At 34.1% G+C, this 6,843-nt stretch overlaps 1 pseudogene; it reads right to left on the reverse strand.

Annotated features, from left to right (window-relative positions):
- Positions 1-4,847: 4,847 nt before the first annotated feature.
- LOC121492555 lies at positions 4,848-5,617 on the reverse strand (annotated as a pseudogene).
- Positions 5,618-6,843: the final 1,226 nt, after the last annotated feature.

Raw genomic sequence — 6,843 nt, forward strand, 5'->3', positions numbered from 1 at the left:
TTCAGATGGTGGCCTTGGTTCTGACATCCTTTTAAAGTTTTTGTTTCCATTATTAAAGGTTTGATGAATTTGCTGCACCAAAACTTTCTAACCATAGGTTTTGTTACTGCTATGAAGCAGTTTTATGTCATGCAGCTCCATAATTAGTCCTACCACTTCTGCATTTACTTTATCAATATGTGAGGTTTTAATTTACTATCCATGTTTATTTACAGAACTATTGATTATATGTAGAACATTTCAGTAAATGAATGGAATTGGTTTGATTTGTAGCAAAATGGGTGATGTAGTTTACAGCACATTTAGTAACTGTTTTAGGATAATCTTTTTTTTTTTTTAATTTTATTTATGATAGTCATACAGAGAGAGAGAGGGGCAGAGACAATGGCAGAGGGAGAAGCAGGCTCCATGCACCGGGAGCCCGACGTGGGATTCGATCCCGGGTCTCCAGGATCACGCCCTGGGCCAAAGGCAGGCGCCAAACCGCTGCGCCACCCAGGGATCCCTGTTTGAGGATAATCTTAAATAAAAGGCAGCTTAGTCAAAATCATGTCGTATATTCAAACATGGATATTTTGTAATTTATTATTTATGTATTGGCTATTCTTAAAAGAAAATACCTCACTAAAGTTTAACTGTTATTTAAATAGTAATACAAAGAAGGAAACAAAAGGCTATGACTGATGATTAAAATTGGATGGAAGGAACAATCAAAATACCTTTATAATATATTCCAGCTAAAGGGGAGCTAAGGCCCTAAAGATTATACTCTGTATAAAACTGAGTTGTGGAATTCATGTTGCAAAACTTTACGGCCATTCCTGTGATGATACCCATGGGTAGACGGAGTATAGCTCCCTAAAATAGTACATACTCATTATGTTAAGCAAGAGAATTAACACTTGTATAGCACCTGTGCTATGGAAAGCCCAGGACCTATTGTTAAAACAATCCTGTCATGTAGATATCACATCCCCATTTTATAGTTAATGCACTGGGCCCAGATGTGGTGAATCCCATACACTGTTTCAGTTAGACCCGGTGTCTATAATCCCTACCCAAGGAAGCATTTCCATCCGCATACTCCCTCCTTCTCTCTAAAGTGTAGGGAATAACATGTACTGCACTCACTTATAATGCAATCTATTATTATAAAGATTCTATATAAAATAATAAAGCAATACATTTCTGTATATGTCTTTAAGTCCTATAACCAACACAAATTTTATAAAAGGCTTCCATCTTAAAAAAAAAAGTTCCATCATATTTGATCATGAAATATAAATGTTTATTTCTTTATTAACCTATCAGATTTTAAAATTTATTTATTTTATTTGCTCCATGATTGTAGATATAATTCAGTAAAATAGTTACTTGTAATTATTTGGAGAAATATAAAAAAATGCATGGGTTAAATATTTTATATGTCTGTGGCCTAAAATATGATGTCTGATAGACATATTTTTTCCTGTTGAGTTAAATTTAATGCAGTTTTTGATAGAGCAAAAAAAATTTTTTTAATTGTATAATAAAAATAAAAACTAAGATTTAAGTTTATAAGTCTGTATAAATGATAAAAGATCTAATAGAAATCTAAGGAAATAATGCCTGAGATATTTTGGAAAAGGAAACATTTACAAAATTTTCCACTCTACACCTTTAAATTTTTTTTTGTTTTAAATTTATATGGATAGAAATAGATAATCAGAAATATAACTGAAAATCAAACTGCATATTTCCAAAAATATTGGTATATTCAAATAGATACAATTCAAGGCTCCAATTAAAAAAAAAAAAAAAATCTATATTGGGGCAGCCCCAGTGGCTCAGCGGTTTAGCGCCACCTTCAGCCCAGGGCCTGATCCTGGAGACTCAGGATCGGGTCCCACGTCAGACTTCCTGCATAGAGCCTGCTTCTTCCTCTGCCTGTGTCTCTGCCTCTCTCTCTCTCTGTCTCTCTGTGTCTCTCATGAATAAATAAATAAAATACTTTTAAAAAATCTATATATTCTATGAAAGACACTTTAATTTCCTCAGTAGAACCAGTGAGAAAGAATCAGCAGATATCAACATTTAGCCACAGTGAACATTTATGGAAGAATGAACACTGAGGCAGGTTCTCTGAAAATTGCACAGACAGAATTTCTGGAACTCATCATTAGACAGTGTTCTCCCTAACTTGTACATTAATGAGGAAAAAAAGAAAGTTGTATCCAAGATTTGTTGTCAAGAGTGGTTTAGGTTTTATTATCTGCAGCACCTTAAAATAAAGGGCTTTAAATGAAGGTAATGCACTGCTTCTCATCACAGATTTGGAATGATTAAAATGCATAATTAAAATTTATAACCCAAAAGTAGGCTAATATATTGGAAAGAAAAACATTCATTAAACATAGTGAGTTTGGCAATGGACGCATTGTTTGATGTCCTAGGCGTGGCTGATCACCTGAAACAGTTAAGAAATAATTTTGATAATAGAAGAACACAGGATCCCAGGAAGATATCTTCCAGGAAACATTTAATAATAGCCATGTGGCAAACAGACTTTCATCTGTTGGCTGACTGATTCATTTCTATTATGTTTACTCTTTAGTGGAAAACACAGGTTTCACCAGGGCACAATCTAATACAGCATTCAACTCTCTCATGCTTCTGAAAAGTTTGAGCTACATATTTTGGATGCAATTAAACAATTGCATAGAGCATACAGATGTAACTACCTATTATGAGAGAAGGCTGATGCTGGAGGATCCCCAAGGAAGATAGGAAATAACTCTAACTTTGCAGAGTATCTTGATGATTATCAAACACCACAGGGTGAAAAAGAAAAGGAATGGCATCAGGCAATAAGGCATTGTCTGATACTTTTAGACAATTATGTTAATATAGAAAGAAAGAAATATAATAAGAGCACTCAGTGGAGATATATGAATGATGGTGTGCAGTGAGTTGCTCTAAAATATATTAAGTTCGATAAGTTCTTTATAGATTTGGGATACTAATCCTTTATCAGATATGTCATTTCCAAATATCTTCTCCCATTCTGCCGGGTGTCTGTTTCATTGACAGTTTCCTTCACTGTGCAGAAGGTTTTTATCTTGATGAAGTTCCAATAGTTCATTTTTGTTTCTGTTCCTTTGTCTCAAGACAGGTCTAGCAAGAAGTTAATACAGGGTTAAAGAGGTTGCTGCCTGTGTTCTCCTCTATAGGATTTTTATGGTTTCCTGTCTTATATTTAGGTCTTTTATCCATTTTGAATTTATTTTTGTGTAGGGTATAAGAGAGTAGTTTAATTTCATTCTTTTACATGTACCTGTACAGTTTTCCCAACCCCATTTGTTGAAGAGACTGTCTTTTGTTCATGTGGATATTCTTTCCTACTTTGTCAAAGATTAGTTGGACAAATAGTGGTAGGCCCACTTTTTCCATTTTGTTCCATTAGTCTATATGTCTGTTTTTGTGCCAGTACCATACTGTCTTGATGATTACAGCTTTTTAATATAACCTAAAGTCTAGGACTGTGATGCCTCCAGCTTTTCTTTTCTTTTTAAAGATTATTTTGGTTATTGAGGATCTTTTGTGTTTCTATACATACTTTAGGATTGTTTGTTCTAGCTCTGTGAAAAATGCTGGTGCTATTTTGATTGGGATTGCACTTTATCTTTAGACTACTTTAGGTAGAATAGACATTTTAACAATATTTGTTCATCTAATCCATGAGCATGGAATTTTTTTCCATTTTTTTGTCCTCTTCAATTTCTTCCATAGCTGTTTTAATTGTTTTCAGTGTATAAACCCTTTACCTCTTTATTGGGATTTATTCCTAGGTATCATATGGTTTTAGGTGCAATTGTAAATAGGATTGATTCATTGTTTTCGCTTTCTGCTGCTTCATTATTGATGCATAGAAATGAAACAAATCTCTGTATGCTGATTTTGTATCCCGTGACTTTGCTGAATTTGTATATCAGTTCCAGCAATTTTTTGCTAGGGTTTTTTTCTCTTCTTTTTACTTTTAAAGATTTTATTTATTTATTTATTTATTTATTTAGCAGAGAGAAAGAGAGTACAAACAGGGGGAACAGCAGGGAGAGGGAGAAGCAGGCTCCCCACTGAGCAGGGAGCCTAGTGCAGAACTTGATCCCAGGACCATGGGATCATGACCTGAGCTGAAGGCAGACACTTAACTAACTGGGGCACCCAAGTGCCCATTGGGTTTTCTATATAGACTATCATGTCATCTGTGAGGAGTGGAAATTTGACTTTTTCTTATCAATTTGGATCTCTTTTATTTCTTTGTGTTGTCTGATTACTGAGGCTAGGACTTCCAGTACTATGTTAAATAGCAATGGTGACAGTGGACATCCCTGCTTGTTCCTGACCTGATATCTCAAGTTTCTTAATTGCTTTGAAAATGTAGTTATTTAAAAAAAATCTCACTTTTCACTTATTCATGTTTTCTGGTATAGATATTTGTTTCTTATAAAATAAGTCAGCCATGATGTGATAATACAATACATTTTCTACAGTTATACTGTGTGTTTGAAAGTTGCTAAAGAGTAGATCTTAAAGATTCTCATCATGAAAAAATAACAATGTATGGCAACTAATGTTAACTAGACTCATTGTGGTGATCATTTTGCAATATTTCCAAATATTTAATCATTACATTGTATGCCTGAAACTAATATAATGTTTTAGATCTATTCTATTGCCATCAAAAAATATTTTTCATTAGCCATAACAACTAGAAAGTTTAAATTTATTCAGTAGATTTAATGCATGTTTAAATACTATTTTGATTCATAATTTCTCTTTACTACATTTTTGTCAAGTATCTACATGTTCTAGAAGGGAAATTTTTTGGAAGTGACCACTTCTTCAGAATAGTCCGACACCATCAGACCTCTGAAGCAAGGGGAAGGAGAAGAGAAAAAAGTGCAAAACACAAGGTTCATCTGGTAAGTTTTACATAAACTATTTCAAGCTGGAAAGTACAAGAATGTGGATTTTTTGACTCAAAAAGTCTAAGTCTTGCTGTGAAAACAAGTAGTTGGTTCTCCCACCACAGTTTTTTCCCAGGGGGATGGTCAGGGAAGTCTTGATTGGGAAGTATGTTTGTTTACCTATCAGGCATTGACTTCTAGGTACTCAGTTATTTCTAGTTATTTTCTGTTCCAGTTTATCTTTTGTTTTTAGGAAAAGCAAGTTGATTGCTGGGTCTACCATTGTTGGTCTCAGTTGGGAAATGTTAGGCTGTTGGACTTGCTTGACTTACTGGATCTGAGTAGTACACTCTTATATCTCTTGCTCCTTGGTTGCTGGTCACCATTACAAGGATGTTTTCCCTGTGTGCACATTCTGGTTGCTGCTTTAGTTTTTCTTAAGCCAATTATATCATTATAATTGAGATCTGTGTACTTGTTCTCCAAATCTTGGACATATACTTCATACTGTTTCCATCTTAGAAATAAATCATCTCATACCATAATTTTGAAGTCAGTTAAACCTTTATAAGAAGAAGTTCTTTGTTGGTCAGCAAGAATCCTCTCCAGACGGAGGCCCCACCAGTGCCAGCTACATAGGCCAAAGGCAGCAATGGCTGCTTGCAACCCATGCCACCAGACCGTGCTACTCTGGGCCCCCCCTAACTCCTCCTTCTGCTACAGCCCCTCCACTCCTCTTTCTATATCAGATTTCTTTTTAGTGTCTTTAAAACAACATTAATTTTCCCCTGAAAAATAAATGTTCTAATTATATGTAGATGGATCTTACTAACACTGGGTGATGTGAATGAAGACACTGTTAGAAAAAAACAAAAAAGACAGTCCACAATTGTGAACCAGATAATACTATTTCAATTAGATCAATTTTGACAAATTTTATTTGACCCTATGATACAGATGTTCAGTTATGTTAGCTAATTATGTGTGAGCAGTTGTGTATATATGCATGCATACTTACATATGCATATACATATAGTAGTCATAATTTTATAACTATAACTTGTAAAGTCATGGATGCTTAACTATTGCTCTATAAAGCAGGCAAAATTCAAACACAATATTACAATTTTGAAATGTATACAAATTAAAGAATGTCAGAATTTCCTTGATAGATTATAATAACAAATAGGTATATAGTACTGCTGTTTCTATAGTAACAGCATAGACTTAAGTAACCAAATACAGGGTAATTTGTTATTTTAATGTTCATACCCATCCACCCCCATTCACATACATGATAAAAGTTTGTTCTTTTAAAAAATATATTTATTTACTTATTTGAGAAAGTGAGCAAGTTGGGGGATGGGCAGAAGGGGAGGGAGAAAATCTTGAAATAGAGTCCCCACTGAGAAAGGAGCCTGACATGCAGCTGGATCCCAGCACTCTGAGATCATGACCCGAGCCAAAATCAAGAGTTGGCTGCTTAACTGACTGTACCACTCAGGCACCTCAAAAGTTTGTTCTCTGTATAAACATTTTTGGTTATATCTCATTACCAAAAATAATTTTTAAAAAGCTTCACTATATTCCTCTAATATATCCAAATTAGGTACATCCTAAAAATTTTGAAATGATTGAGACATTGGTTCTCTGTTGATTATTCACTCTTGTTTATGTTATGGCTTCATTTTCATGAAATACTGTATTATAGACATATGATAGATAAATGTAAAGATATATTTTTCTAATTTTATATGCAGGCTAATTCTTATCATTAAGAAAATTGACTTGGATCTCTCAAATTCAGAGGTGAAAAGTTCTCAACATTACCATAATTGACATTTGGGACAAAACAATTCATTATGGAAGGTTGTCCTGTACAGTATAGGATGTTTAA

Source organism: Vulpes lagopus, chromosome 6 (genome assembly GCF_018345385.1).
Source record: "Vulpes lagopus strain Blue_001 chromosome 6, ASM1834538v1, whole genome shotgun sequence".
Classification (NCBI taxonomy): Eukaryota; Metazoa; Chordata; class Mammalia; order Carnivora; family Canidae; genus Vulpes; species Vulpes lagopus.